The sequence below is a fragment of the Lactuca sativa genome, chromosome 9 (assembly GCF_002870075.4).
Source record: "Lactuca sativa cultivar Salinas chromosome 9, Lsat_Salinas_v11, whole genome shotgun sequence".
Classification (NCBI taxonomy): domain Eukaryota; kingdom Viridiplantae; phylum Streptophyta; class Magnoliopsida; order Asterales; family Asteraceae; genus Lactuca; species Lactuca sativa.
The window spans coordinates 100697159-100714252 of NC_056631.2; positions in this window are offsets into that span (position 1 = coordinate 100697159).

Genomic DNA, 17094 nt, shown 5'->3' on the forward strand with positions numbered 1-17094 from the left:
CGTCAGGTAAGGTAATCATAACACAGTAAATGTAAATAGGCAAACAACATCATCCATTGCATTAAATATATAATTTTAATACATGCGTGTTCTTTACAGTTTTAGACACCAAAAATATAACGTAAATCAAAATAATAAAATGATGAGTCTTGAGTACGCTCCATCATCTCAAAAGCTGGCATCGGTACCTGTCTACTGATGACCTGAGAATACAAGTTATTTTGAAAGAGTAGATCAGCATTAAGCTGGTGAGTTCATAAGTATTTTAGTGTCAATGTTCGTTGTCAAAAACGTTTGAACCTGTCTCAATGTATAAGTTTGTAAAAGTTTGAATCTCTCATAAAATCCTATATTTTCTATAAAAGTAGCCTTCTACCAAGGCTTAACTGTTTTGTAAACTCGTCTGTTGTAAAAGTGTGTAATTACCCAAGTATAACTATCATTTGATAAAATATAGTTTGTACATTAATGCTTAAGTGAGATTATCACCAAAATATGTAATGGGTAAATCATTGTAGTACTGTAGCTTTGTATAATAAGAACTACTGTTGTACTAATTACTACTACCTTAAACCGGATTTATATTAAGGTATAATGTGATAATTGCACCATACTATCGACTGATAACAACGACATAAAGAACGGTCGTAATAACGGAATGACGTTTGGCACCCGCAGACCTGCAGGTCCGGCTGTAGCTAGCAGCAAGGTGTAGGATAGTCAATCCAGTATAGATCTATACGCAAACTCAACGCTCTCCCTCCAAGAGAGTTCTGGCTACAACTCGGGCCATGACATTTAAGGCATGCTCCGATACAGTGGATCACATTTGTTATCGTATTCTTGCATATGTGATGAAATGTTTCTTGTTCTAGTATAGTTGTATATGTTCTCGTAGTATAGTTGTATATATTCTCTTCCTAGTATAGACTCATGAATGAACTGACTCATTGATCTAGCAGTTGTAATAGTATGGTTCTGTGTTACCCCGATGGTAACTTGTTAACGGTGCGTCTAGTACGTATGGTTATGGAAGTACTTTTATGTCTATATATGTATATTTGATATATAATTAACATGGAAACGACCTTCGGATGGTCACCCAAAATCCCACCATACCACATCCAAATCGAGGAAAAGGAAATAGGGTGGATGGCCTTCCTAAGCCCTTTAAACATTATTTATACGTCTATACATATATGGGCATGCAATTTATAATATAAAAACATAAATAAGTATTTATAAGACATTTGAAACATAAGTATTATTTTTAAAGAAAGATTGACTTGATGTCAATCTATAAAACAATTTGAAGGCGTAGATTTGATTAAAACAGATTAAGTATAAGGAACATTTGTTTAAATCACAGTTGCAGTGTAAATTCGAAAAGTAAATGGGTTTGGAAAACATTTAGTAGTAAAACAGTTTGATAGATAGTTTGAATAGTGATAAAATCATTGATTTCCCTAGTTACTAATCACATGTGATTAGTGCAATCACATGTGATTGAAACAATAACTATAAGTATTTAACTTGTATTCCCCCCTTTTGAAAGCATATAAAAGCATTTAGAATATTTAACAGGTTGATTCAGGGGTATGAAACTCACTTGATTGATTGAAGAAAGCGAGATGGAAAATCGGGCAGAGTTTCGTCTCGACAAACGGATTTTTCTCGGGATTCTCGGGAATCTCGGGAGTAAAATCGACCCTCGGGACTTGAGCAAAAAGACCAGAGCTTCGGGTTATAACGGGCACGGAAAACGAGGCAAGGTTGTGAGAGAGAGGAGAGAAATGAGCAACATTTTCGGAAAGCCTCGCATCCTATTTATAGGAAGGCTGAACCGCCTCCGAACGCGGGGCGTACGCTCGTACGCAGCGCGTACGCGTACGTCATGCATGACCGAAGCCTCGACTGCCTCGGTTCGGATGGGACGGGTTGCTGGGTACGCGGGTCGGATGGGACGGCGGGTCGGACGGGACAGCGGGTCGGACGGGTCGGAGCTTCGGACGGGTTAGATTCTTCGGATAGTGCGACGTGGACGATCCGAGACCCTCGATCTCAGTACGCGGGGCGTACGAAGGTACGCAGGGCGTACTTCGGTCCAATCCGATGACTCCCCTTCAGATATTACCGGGAATTTATAATTAAATTTATATTTATTATAAATAAACTTCAAAAATTCATATCTCCCTCATACGAACTCCGTTTTTGACGTTCTTTATATCCACGCGAAGGTGAGACCATGATCTACAACTTTCGTTTAGATTCCGTTGGCAAATTCCGAAATTATTTTTATTATTTATTTATTAAAATGACGTGATTAAGGAATTCCTTCAAAAATTCATAACTTCCTCATACGAAGTCAGATTTGGACGTTCTTTTTATGTACGCAAACCTTGATATGATTCCTACTACTTTATTTAATCTGAACAAGAGTTTAGGAAGGTTACATTTTGACCTAAATTTGATCGGTTTTACATTACATTGACTCGAAATATCGGGTTGTCACATCATCCCCTCGTTAGAAGGAATTTCGTCCCGAAATTAGAATTTTAAGCAAGTTAGAAATTACAAATAACTAAGCAAAAAGGTGAGGGTATTTCAGTTTCATCTGATCCTCACGTTCCCAAGTGAATTCCGGTCCTCGCTTGGCATTCCAGCGAACCTTCACGATAGGGATACGGCTTTGCTTTGTCTGCTTGACCTCACGGTCCATGATCTCTACAGGTTCTTCCACGAAGTTGAGGCTCTCGTTGACTTCGACCTCGTCGAGTGGGATTACAAGAGTCTTGTCGGATAGACACTTTTTCAAGTTAGATACGTGGAATGTAGAATGTACGTTACGAAGTGCGTCTGGTAGTTCGAGTTTGTAAGCTACGGGGCCGACTCTTGCAAGAATCTCGAAAGGCCCTATGTATCTCGGATTAAGCTTTCCACGCTTGCCGAAGCGTATCAAGCCCTTCCAGGGTGAGACTTTGAGGAGGACTCGGTCTCCCACCTGAAATTCCAAAGGTTTCCTTCGTTTATCAGCGTAGCTCTTCTGTCGGTCTCTAGAGGCTTTCAATCGTTCACGGATCTGAACGATTTTCTCTGTTGTTTCCCGAATGATCTTCGGACCGGTGAGAGTGCTGTCGGAAGTTTGCCCCCTGGCTAATTGGGTATCACCCACCTCAGCCCAGCACAGAGGGGATCTGCACTTACAGCCGTAGAGAGCTTCAAATGGAGCAGCCTTGATGCTCGTGTGATAACTGTTATTATAGGAAAACTCGACAAGGGGTAAATGAGTATCCCATGTCTTCCCAAAATCAATCACGCAGGCTCGCAACATATCTTCCAGAGTTTGGATGGTCCTCTCACTCTGTCTGTCGGTCTGAGGATGGTAGGTTGTGCTCATGTCCAGCCTTGTTCCTAGGGAATGTTGTAGTGATTGCCAAAATCTTGAGGTGAACCTACTATCTCTATCGGAGATAATGGACATAGGTACACCATGTAGCCGTACGATTTCCCTAATGTATGTTCTCGTAAGTTTCTCCATCTTGTCGGTTTCTTTGATAGGCAGGAAGTGTGCAGACTTGGTCAATCTATCAACGATGACCCATATGGTGTCAAGTCCACCCGTTGTCTTGGGCAACTTGGTTATGAAATCCATAGTGATCCGCTCCCACTTCCATTCCGGGATCTCTGGTTGCTGCAATAAACCAGAGGGCTTCTGGTACTCGACCTTAACCTTTGCGCAAGTAAGGCATTTACTTACGAAGGTAGCAATCTCTACTTTCATATTAGGCCACCAGTATAGCTTCTTAAGATCCAGAGACATCTTATCTGAACCTGGGTGGACGGAATACCGAGTGTTGTGCGCCTCGGTCATGACCAAGTCTCGGAAACCACCATGTTTCGGTGTCCAGATCCAGTTCATGAAATATAAAGCTCCGTCACCCTTGGCTTCTAAATTCTTGTCCATTCCTCTAAGGGATTCACTTGGCACATTTTCAGGTTTCATGGCCTCAAGTTGAGCCGCCTGAATTTGCTTAGTCAGGTGTGAATGGATGGTTATTGATAACGACTTGACTTTGCGACCAGAATATTCCTTCCGACTTAGGGCGTCTGCTACTACGTTGGCTTTACCCGGATGATAACGAATATCGCATTCGTAATCACTGAGTAGTTCGACCCATCGTCGTTGTCTCATGTTGAGCTCCTTTTGATCGAAAATGTGTTGTAAACTCTTGTGGTCGGTAAAGATAGTGCTCTTCGTTCCATACAAGTAATGTCTCCAGATCTTCAGAGCAAACACTACTGCTCATAGTTCAAGATCGTGGGTCATGTAGTTAACCTCGTGTGTCTTCAATTGTCTCGAGGCGGAGGCGATGACCTTACCCCGCTGCATCAGAACACATCCGAGCCCTTGATTCGATGCACCGCCATAAACTACGAAGTCTTCTATTCCTTCTGGAAGGGATAGTATTGGTGCGGTGCACAAGGCTCGTTTGAGCGTTTGGAACGCTCTTTCTTGTTTCTCTTCCCAGTCAAAGGCCACGCCTTTCTGGGTTAGGGTTGTAAGAGGCTTCGCTATTCGTGAGAAGTTCTGAATGAATCTGCGGTAGTAGCCAGCGAGACCTAGAAATTGACGAATTTCTGTAGGCGTCTTCGGTGCTGACCAGTTCTCAATGGCCTTAATTTTGGATGGGTCCACGTGGATTCCCTCTTCGCTTACCACGTGTCCTAAGAATTCGACTCTTCGGATCCAAAATTCACATTTCGAGAACTTCGCATAAAGTTTCTCTTTTCGTAATGTCCCTAGAACTTGTCGTAGGTGATCGCCATGTTCTTTCTTACTTCGGGAGTAGATTAGGATGTCGTCAATGAAAACGATGACGAACTGATCCAAGTAAGGTCGGCATACTCTATTCATCAGATCCATGAAGACTGCGGGCGCATTGGTCAATCCGAATGGCATCACCACGAACTCGTAATGTCCGTAACGAGTTCGGAAGGCGGTCTTCGGCACATCCTCCTCTAGCACTCATAACTGGTGATATCCGGATCTCAGATCAATCTTAGAAAAATAGTTCGCCCCTTGCAGTTGGTCGAATAGATCATCTATGCGTGGTAGAGGATAACGATTCTTGACCGTCAGTTTGTTGAGTTCTCTGTAGTCAATACACATACGGAAGGATCCATCCTTCTTCTTAACGAACAAGACCGGTGCTCCCCAAGGTGAGAAACTTGGCCTTATAAAGCCCTTGCTGAGCAGTTCGTTAAGTTGACCAGAGAGTTCTTGCATCTCGGCTGGTGCTAAAGGGTAGGGCGACTTGGCTACTGGGGTAGTTCCTGGGACCAAATCGATTCTGAACTCGACTTGTCGTTGTGGAGGCAACCCGGGTAGTTCTTCTGGGAAAATGTCGGGGAAGTCGCTCACTACTGGGAGGTTCTTTAGTTCTTTCGTTTCTAGGTTCGTGTTGACGACGTGAGCAAGGAATGCGTGGTATTCCTTACGCAGGTATTTCTGTGCTTGAATACTTGATATGATGCGAAGACTTGCACCGGGTTTGTCGCCATAGACTATAAGAGTTTCGTTAGACGGAAGGTTTAGACGGACTGCTTTCTCGAAGCACATGATGTCGGCACGATGAAGGCTTAACCAGTCCATGCCAATGATAACGTCGAAACTTTTTATTGAGACTGGCATGAGGTCGATTGGAAATGAATGGTTATCTAGAGTTAGGGTACAACCTAAGTATATGCTACTCGTATTTTCAGTTTTTCCATTAGCCATTTCTACGGTGAATAGTTCTTTGAGTGCGTGCGGTGGTTGATTAAGCATGCGAGCAAATTTATGGTTTACGAAGCTTTGCTCCGCTCCACTATCGAACAGAATGCATGCATAGGAGTTATCGAGGAGGAACGTACCGTTCACCACTGTCGGGTCAGCAACTGCTTCCCCGTGGCCAATAGCTAGTACCCTCCCAGCTCCTCCCGCATTCCTCGCTTTGGGGCAGTCCCTCTTAAAGTGGCCTGCTTCACCACATCCATAGCAGGTTGGGCTCGCGCCAGAGCCAGGGACTTGGTTGATAGGTTGTGCCGGGAACTTACAGAATCGGACGGTGTGTCCTTTCCTGTTGCAGTTAGAGCACTGCAATTCACGGTAGGGGCCGTTGTGGTGGTAGCTGCATTTGTTGCACTTGGACGAACTTCCAGCATACCGACTCACCGGAGCAGTAGTAGCAGCAGTAGGGGTTACTGCGGCATGAATTGCCACCAATTGCTGCTTTTTGGCAGCCTGATGCTTCTTCCTTTCATCCCAGAATTTCCGCTTAGTATCGGCGGGTTTGAAGGGTTCCGGGATGGCTAGGGTGGTTGTGGTTGCAGGGGTTTTGACTCCATGGTCAATGAGTCGTTGTGCCAATCGTTTGGCACTGTCGAAGGTAGCGGGGTTTGACGCTAGCACATTCCCCTGATACGGAGGCACTAGTCCCCAAATCTACCTCTCGATCTTCTTCCCCTCGGTGGGAACCATATTGGGGCAGAGGGCCACCAGCTCGCTGAAGCGGGCAGTATAAGCGACCACATTGGTGCCCTTCATTGACAGGTTCCAGAGTTCCTGCTCCAGTTTCTGGATCTCGCCCCTCGGGCAGTATTCCTCAGTCATGAGGTCTTTCATTTTTTCCCAGCCCATGTCATTAGCTACGACGAGAGTTAGGGCTTTGACGTGGCCGTTCCACCACGTTAGGGCTTTACCCTCAAAGGTGCATGCGGCATATTTCACTTTGCACGCAGCAGGGCATGAACAGATTTCAAAGACTGATTCAGTCTTCTCGAACCATTGCGAGAGAGCAATGACTCCGCCGGTGCCATAGAAAGGCTTCGGCTTGCAGTTTGTAAAATCCTTGTAAGAGCACTCCCTTGAGCGCATAGGGATTTCGATCGGAATAGATTCCACAGGGGTTCCACCTCTGCTGGCATCAGAGGAGTGATACTGAGCCATGGCAGTTGCCACTGCTGCAGCTACGACAACACTCAGGGCTATAGTATCGATGATCGGAGGCGGAGGAGGTGGAGGTGCAAGATTATTCCTATTCCTGGGAGACTTGCGAGGAGGCATCCTTCAGCTAAAAGTTTATAAAGATAAGAAAGATGGTAAGAATCAATTTGTAAGCAACGTGAGAGTGACACATGAACTAACTAAACATAGTCCAACAGTTGAAAGAGTGCTTGAAACCACAATAAGAAATATTAGAAGGAAAGCATAAGTGTATAGATTTTTCCCAGATAGATAGATCTCAAAAATACTGGCATTACTGATGTAATAAGTTCAGGGAAAATCGACCTAACTGTAGGTCATACATCATACCATATAGAAAAGTTTGACAGTTCCTAGATTTCAAATTTGAGTACGGAAGTTAGAAACATTTTACACACAAGTGCTACTTGGAGCACAGATGTTAAAGGCTATCCTTTAATTAAAAGACGGAGATGTACTAGACATCAACCAACGGCGATGGGAAAGTCCCGGGCGAGTACTGCGGTCGGATACTTGACGAAACACCTCTTGAAGGTGTCAATCCTGAGTCCTCTGACGAGCTCGAAGTTCCAATATTTCAGCTCGTGAGGCAGCCAACTGTTACTGCAGGGTTTTATTTGTCCTCCGGGTCCGTTCCATGTCTTCTTCAAGACGGCGGATGCTGACTGTGTTGACACCTGAGTCGGCATCAATCTCTATGACCCGGTCGACGGCTGCTCCACCTTGCTCGACAATACGAGCTATTCTGCGGATAATGACAGGCAGAGCCCGGTCAGTAGAGCCACCATCGCTGACGTTGTAAAAGGTTCGGTTCCCAAAGTATTGTAAGGGTTGACCCTGATCATTACTCCAGCGGTTCAGGTTGTTGACTTTAGGCTCAGAGTCGGATCCATCTGAAAAGCCTTCTGCAAGGTGATCATCCAAAGGGATTGGATTATCAACTTCGGGCTCTTCATCGATCCACCCGGCATTGCCTTCATTGGGAAAGTACGGGTCGCCATGATGGATATCTAGCCATCAAGATCTACACGAGAATAGAGGTATAAGAATATAGTATACGTGTAACTAGTAGCACAAAATACTCCTATAGTATTTTAAGTTTAAGTTCTATTGATCTTCTTGTGGTATTGTTGGTAAGTTTTTAGACTTGTTAACCTATCACAACCATTCTAAGGCATGTGCTAATCACTCCTAGGATCAGCATAGTTGATCAGGCTATGCCATTCCCAGGACTGACCATACATCCCCGAGCTCACTTGTGATATTTAACAATCGTAATACTTTTGTTCTTGTCATTGTGACACTTATTTTAGTATGAATGCAGACTAGTATACCTAGTTAAATATTTTATTATTTAAAGTATAGACTCTTGGTCAGAGTTTAATCCCTAATGGGTTTATAGTTTAGTATATCTTTTATGGGTTGATATACTCAATTCACTATAAACAATGCTCTGATACCAATCTGTCACACCCCAAAACCAAGAACGGCGGAAACGTTCTGGGGCGGAGGACGTCATGTAAGGTAATCATAACACAGTAAATGTAAATAGGCAAACAACATCATCCATTGCATTAAATATATAATTTTAATACATGCGTGTTCTGTACAGTTTTAGACACCAAAAATATAACGTAAATCAAAATAATAAAATGATGAGTCTTGAGTACGCTCCATCATCTCAAAAGCTGGCATCGGTACCTGTCTACTGATGACCTGAGAATACAAGTTATTTTGAAAGAGTAGATCAGCATTAAGCTGGTGAGTTCATAAGTATTTTAGTGTCAATGTTCGTTGTCAAAAACGTTTGAACCTGTCTCAATATATAAGTTTGTAAAAGTTTGAATCTCTCATAAAATCCTATATTTTCTATAAAAGTAGCCTTCTACCAAGGCTTAACTGTTTTGTAAACTCGTCTGTTGTAAAAGTGTGTAATTACCCAAGTATAACTATCATTTGATAAAATATAGTTTGTACATTAATGCTTAAGTGAGATTATCACCAAAATATGTAATGGGTAAATCATTGTAGTACTGTAGCTTTGTATAATAAGAACTACTGTTGTACTAATTACTACTACCTTAAACCGGATTTATATTAAGGTATAATGTGATAATTGCACCATACTATCGACTGATAACAACGACATAAAGAACGGTCGTAATAACGGAATGACGTTTGGCACCCGCAGACCTGCAGGTCCGGCTGTAGCTAGCAGCAAGGTGTAGGATAGTCAATCCAGTATAGATCTATACGCAAACTCAACGCTCTCCCTCCAAGAGAGTTCTGGCTAAAACTCGGGCCATGACATTTAAGGCATGCTCCGATACAGTGGATCACATTTGTTATCGTATTCTTGCATATGTGATGAAATGTTTCTTGTTCTAGTATAGTTGTATATGTTCTCGTAGTATAGTTGTATATATTCTCTTCCTAGTATAGACTCATGAATGAACTGACTCATTGATCTAGCAGTTGTAATAGTATGGTTCTGTGTTACCCCGATGGTAACTTGTTAACGGTGCGTCTAGTACGTATGGTTATGGAAGTACTTTTATGTCTATATATGTATATTTGATATATAATTAACATGGAAACGACCTTCGGATGGTCACCCAAAATCCCACCAGACCACATCCAAATCGAGGAAAAGGAAATAGGGTGGATGGCCTTCCTAAGCCCTTTAAACATTATTTATACGTCTATACATATATGGGCATTCAATTTATAATATAAAAACATAAATAAGTATTTATAAGACATTTGAAACATAAGTATTATTTTTAAAGAAAGATTGACTTGATGTCAATCTATAAAACAATTTGAAGGCGTAGATTTGATTAAAACAGATTAAGTATAAGGAACATTTGTTTAAATCACAGTTGCAGTGTAAATTCGAAAAGTAAATGGGTTTGGAAAACATTTAGTAGTAAAACAGTTTGATAGATAGTTTGAATAGTGATAAAATCACCGATTTCCCTAGTTATTAATCACATGTGATTAGTGCAATCACATGTGATTGAAACAATAACTATAAGTATTTAACTTGTATTCCCCCCCTTTTGAAAGCATATAAAAGCATTTAGAATATTTAACAGGTTGATTAAGGCGTATGAAACTCACTTGATTGATTGAAGAAAGCGAGATGGAAAACCGGGCAGAGTTTCGTCTCGGAAAACGGATTTTTCTCGGGATTCTCGGGAATCTCGGGAGTAAAATCGACCCTCGGGACTTGAGCAAAAAGACCAGAGCTTCGGGTTATAACGGGCACGGAAAACGAGGCAAGGTTGTGAGAGAGAGGAGAGAAATGAGCAACATTTTCGGAAAGCCTCGCATCCTATTTATAGGAAGGCTGAACCGCCTCCGAACGCGGGGCGTACTCTCGTACGCAGCGCGTACGCGTACGTCATGCATGACCGAAGCCTCGACTGCCTCGGTTCGGATGGGACGGGTTGCTGGGTACGCGGGTCGGATGGGACGGCGGGTCGGACGGGACAGCGTGTCGGACGGGTCGGAGCTTCGGACGGGTCGGACGGGTTAGATTCTTCGGATAGTGCGACGTGGATGATCCGAGACCCTCGATCTCAGTACGCAGGGCGTACGAAGGTACGCAGGGCGTACTTCGGTCCAATCCGATGAGTCCCCTTCCGATATTACCGGGAATTTATAATTAAATTTATATTTATTATAAATAAACTTCAAAAATTCATATCTCCCTCATACGAACTCCGTTTTTGACGTTCTTTATATCCACGCGAAGGTGAGACCATGATCTACAACTTTCGTTTAGATTCCGTTGGCAAATTACGAAATTATTTTTATTATTTATTTATTAAAATGACGTGATTAAGGAATTCCTTCAAAAATTCATAACTTCCTCATACGAAGTCAGACTTGGACGTTCTTTTTATGTACGCAAACCTTGATATGATTCCTACTACTTTATTTAATCCGAACAAGATTTTAGGAAGGTTACATTTTGACCTAAATTTGATCGGTTTTACATTACATTGACTCGAAATATCGGGTTGTTACAAAACACTTTAGGGTACTTATCCTAATTTAAGCCTAAGCCTTAGGAAGTGTTTCAAAGCATTTTGGCACTTAAACATGGAGTTCACGCCCTAAGAAGCTCTTTGGCGGTGAACTCACTTCTAGCCATGATTCCTAATTGTTTTGTGGTCTAAAGCATGAAATTGAGGCTTCTAGTTTGAGTTCCAAGGCTTTGAGGGTCATTGGAACCCTTTAGGACCTTAAAATGGAGTTTACTCCCCAAGTGTTCTTGGGCGGTAAATTCCCAAATCTTGGGGTTTTAATCCGATTTTGATGTTTTCTAGTCATATACACACTAGCATACAAGTCTAAGGTAGTTACAAATCACGGGGAAAGGACTAAGTAGCATTTAAGCCACATATTGGAGTTTACTCTCCAAGAACGTTCTTGGGCGGTAAACTCCCGAATCTAGTTGTTTTGTTATGAAATTGATGTTTCTAAACACAATCTAAGCTATACAATATAACTAGATCGAAGTACTCACAATTTGGGATAAAAACCCGAAGATCCGTGAAAGAGAATTTTGATTTTTCTCTAAATGGAATTCAACAAATGAACCACTTTGGTTCAGAATTCTATTTATAGTCCTGAGATATTTTTGGCAGAAAATATTTTTATTCCTGGAACGAACTCTAATGTCCTAGAGTATTGGAATAATAGTGTCGCACAAAACCTTAGTGCATCCACTCTCCTAATATCTCCTTAAGTGTAAAATCCTGAAAACTGCTAAACTTATACTCGAAATCTGAGTTTTCACTGTAACTGTTCTAACTTTTATTGGATTGATATGGTTTGTTCAGAATGGAAATTTCGGGTTGTCACATGAATGAAGTGGGGTCTTAGGATTTAAGGATGTTTAAATAGGATCCAAACCCAAAAAATTAGGGTTTGACCTCTTACCACGTACGCCCAGCGTATCAAGCATACACCTAACGTACCTAAAAAACCCATTCTTTTCATTAAAAGGCTAAACGGACCAACTTTGCAAAACAAAAAATTAATACTAGGGGGTTAAAGATGAAAGTTACTTGAATTAAGATGTTATGCACATCTTGAACTATGTGTCATTTTGACTTCAGAACTCCAAAAACACGTTCCACATCCTTACGTGCTCCTTCTTGTATTCTCTTGAAAATTTTCTCTCTTTGTTCTACTTGGTGTCGAACGCCTTCAAAAAAGTGGAATATTAGTAATAGCCAAACTTATATTCATTTCCATTCATTTTCAAACGAGCATCTAGTTCCTTTCCTAACAAAAGATCGTTGAATATTGGTGACTGATCAATAACGTTGGCATCATTGTTCGAACCCACAACCTAAAAAAAGCATGTCAAATCCATAAATCTTTGGAATCAACAACCTCTAATACCAATGAAGGAATTCGATGATAACCACTTGCATTTTTCTTTTCCACCTTACGAGACAATTTCTCCAGTTCTAGTGTGTGCAATCAATGCTTCCAAGCATACCGCAAAAACCAGGTTTATATTCATGTGCCACATACAGTTGTTGCATATAATTGAACAAACGTTTACGTAAATAAACGTCATCAAAGGTTTCGACAACACCTGTCGCCAAACTGTACAAACTTTTTCTTGTAGTTCTCTCAGACATTCCAATAATAATCATCAATAGAATCAGGTGACTCTGCTATAGCCATAAGCTTAATTGTCGCATCACATTTATGCAACCCTGTGAATCCTTGCTTACCTCTAGCATCATTCACAATTGGAAAAAGTCATACCTAAACGTATATTTAATAGTTAAAAAAATGTATTTATTTTATCTAAAAGCTACATTTATAAATTACAAAATTAAAAAGAAACCATACCTACTTTCATAGGCGTTGGCAATCCATAAACACACTTTTTCACAAACGAAACCTTCTTTTGAAATCGTTTGTCTAGTAGACACAATTATCGGAAAAATAATCATGAACTAGATGTCAGTGTAGTAACACCTTCGTGCAATACACATACATCATAGAGATGAACATAATATCATAAACAACATCATCATTAGACGGTTCGAACAACTTCATTTTTTTGTTGGGAAATATTGAAATTTTTTAAAATATAGAAGGAAAAGAAAGAGATGATTAAAAATAAGGTAGAATTATGTATTTATAGATAATAAAATAAAATTTTATTTTATGAAAATTGACTGTTCTACGGTCGAAATTGACAAAATAAAAGAAAATGAACATGTTGCAGCTCGTTATCGTCACAACGGGATACCAGGTAACCGCAAGGGGAATGGTGTTCACCCTGTTACCATGTCGTTAAGGAGTTGCCACATCGACAATAATGGGTGATTAGTGTGTTGGTTTGAGAAAGGATTTTACGTATGCCATATACAAATTGATGAAAAGACATGACAATGAGGTTAAAGAGAATTATAACACTCCTAACATCTTGTTGTATTAGCTTTTTGAGTGTCATCTCATTTTTCTCTATTTAGTACCTAATCTTACCATTTGGTAGGGAGTGAAAACACTCCTAGAACTCCATTTTTTTTATTATCTTTTTTTCTAATTTAATTAAATTATTTATTTTAATACAAAAACATTTTGTATGCATAAATATTAATCAATTTTTATTGTTTTTTAAGCCACCAACAATTAATATAATGTAATCAATAACATGAAAATAAATGTAACGAGCCTTTGGATTAGAGGGTGGCGAAGCCACTCCTTCAAACCTGATGAAGACCAACGATGAATAAGTTTTCATAAAAGCTTAATTATTACTTGGAATGTTCATTCAAATCATTGGATTTGGACTAAATATCCTAAATCTGATTTTGAAATGACTTGGATGTCAAGTTAAAGAAGAAAAAGGTTTCTTTTTCGTTTTTTTCAAAAAATCAACCTTTTAAAAACATTTAACTCAATTATTTTACAATGATATAAATTCAACATTTTATAGTAGGTTGTTATGTCTCATACTTGTATAATATAAATTTTTTATTTGAATATTACATGTGTTTATAGGATGTAAGATACGATTAGATAAAGATGATTAGAAATAAAATTTATATAAAAATTTATGAATAGAAATATTTATTATTTTGTATATACATAAAAAAACGTATTTTTAAAGCTACGGGGCATCATCATTTTTCACCTTTTATTTTTTATAAGTTACATCAACGTCACCTTATTTCCTATTACTTTATCTTATTGTTTTCATAATAAAATTATTTTTCTAAATTATAAAATTAAAAGTTAATACATTATTTAAATTAAATAGAAAAATAGTTAGAAAACACAAAATTGATAAAAGTCATAATATTTCATTACTTGGAAATTAAAAAGTTTATATATATATATATATATATATATATATATATATATATATATATATATATATATATATATATATATATATATAGAGAGAGAGAGAGAGAGAGAGAGAGAGAGAGAGAAGAGAAAGATAAACGAACATAAAACAAACTATAAGATGTAATCTAGTGGAAATATTTTTTTTCTTGATAAGCAACTTCATTATCAAAATTCTCTGGATGCTGTCTCCCACAAGATAGTCAGTATATTATATAAAAAATATCATATCTTCTTTGTTTTGTTTCTTACTCGCAGGTTCGTTGTTGTTTGGCAAAATTTTCTTTTGCAAATGTCAAAGGTTTTGAGAAATTCAAGTTATATTGTTCAAAGGTTATTGATATTCTCCTCTTTTGCTCTTATTCGTTGCTGAATCCTGATGCAATTAAAGAAAACCCTTCATTTTCCTTTTTGCTTTGTCCCTACCCATCATGCGAACAATTTATTTTTACCCGAGATCGTCATCTTTATTCAAATCTAACTCGACACTAGTATCGGAAGAAGTTGTGTAACCGTTTGACGACATTTTCGTTCTGTTTCTTCCTACTCCTTCAGGTAGTTTGTCTTCGAATTCTTTCCATTTCAGAATAGGTGATAAAACTTTCCAAGAGTCATTATATTTGAATAGTTTTCCTTTTGTTGTCCTCGTGAAAAAATTAATACACCTCTGAAAGAATTCTTTTCATTACTTTGCCTGCTTCTCCTTTGGTTTTTAGGTTGTTGTACAACCCGTTCACCTCCGTGACATTCTTCATGACTTCTTCAAACTTTGAATTTAGTTGGTGTTTATTGTGGTATTCAAGTATTCATCAAGCCCCATTTGTGGGAAAAATATTTTGATAATGTGCAACCAAAACTGGTCAATCAATTATGTGGCTTCCTCAGATATGTCGACCCCTACCCCTGTTTATGTCAACACTAATTCTTCCATCATAGTCCATCCTTTACGGTTGGACTTTCGGTTTACTTCCCACCAGTTCTTTTCCTATACGGGTTGGTCCTCCATGATTACTTCGGAGCATGGGGGTTGAGTTTCACATATGATGTTTCCATCCGACTCGTTGAGGGTTTGGGTTGGAAGGTCATAGGGTGGGTTTTGGCTTTGTGGCACAAAATGTGACCTGGTTGGTGAAAGTTGATGTAACAACGTAAATTTCAAAACAATTTTTCGCATTTTATAAAAACACAATTCATTTAACATTCATAAAAACATTAATGTTTGAAACTCAATCCATACTATATAAAATTCCCATGATCTGATAACATAAAATCCTGTGTGTGTGTACTGATCAAGCCAGCGCCTTCCCACGGTCATCACTAGTATCTGAAACAAATAACACCAACACTGTAAGCACAAAGCTTAGTGAGTTCCCCAAAATACCACACATAACACATATTATCCACTCGAGGCTATAACTCTGTGGGTCCGTGGACCCTACTCTGTGAACCCTCTGGTTCTAACTCTGTGAACCTTCCGGTTCCAACTCTATAAACATGCACAACATAAATCACATAGAAATAATGCAGTACAACACATAACATACATAGCATACAAATACTCTGTCACATAACTCTGGTTACCTACTCAAGGTAAAGTATAGTGAGAAGACTCACCTTGTGTATCTCGCTAACTCGCAAATCCCGTAAATCACTCACGCTCGATCCCCCGAGCTATAATCCTCCTATAACACAAGCCTGACTACCCCTATCAAGTCAACTATGGTCAACTCTAGTCAACGGTCAACTTTGACCGGATTCGGCGAGTGCACTAGAGCGACTCGGTGAGTCTATACGTGTTCACTGACTCCCTAGGATCCTCTCTTGACACATCGAGTACTTCCCTAACTCGACGAGTTCCACCTGGCATGAATCGCGGGGCCACCACGAGTCAACTCGCCGAGTCTCAAGAACAACTCGGCGAGTTTAGGCTTGACTCAGCCCCCATAATGACTCTCCCTGACTCACTGGGTCAACCCCCAACCCGGCGAGTCCACTCGCTGAACACTTTACATGAAACCCCGACCCTACTCACGGAGTCTCAAGAACAACTCGGCGAGTTCTTGCCATGCACAAACTCTATTGACCTTCTAAGGTCAGATCTGCTTTCCCAAACCATAGATCTAGCCTCCCCAAGCATGACTGTCACGTAAAGTTTGGAACTTGATGCTTGCATAACCCCCACAAGGCATCAAAAGATGATTTGCTCCCAAAAATGACCACCTAGGTCTAATAACTCCATAATATCCCAAAAAGCCCCAAGGGTTAAGGTCTCTGGACCTCTTTGAGTCCAGATCCAAGGCAAAAACTCGAGGAGGGACCAATTGCTTCACAAAATCATTCCTCAAAGGGGTTATAAAACCCTAACTCTAAAGGTCAACCCTAAAGCTGAAGGAGATTCGAACCATTACCTCAAAATGAAGCATCTGGACACTGGATCTGCTAGAATCTCACATCCTCCTTGCTCTTGCCACCTTCTTCTTGCTAAACAAGGAATACAAAGGCCTAAAAGTGACCTTTTCTCTCCCAAAACGAATTATCTCTCTTAGGGTTCTCTCAAGGGACTGGTAGCCGCAATGGGTGGCTATAAGTGCCCTTAAATAGGCTCCAAACTCGGGGATTTAGGGTATCATTAAACAGCATGGACTCGCCGAGTCCAGGCGCGAACCCGCGTCCAAAAC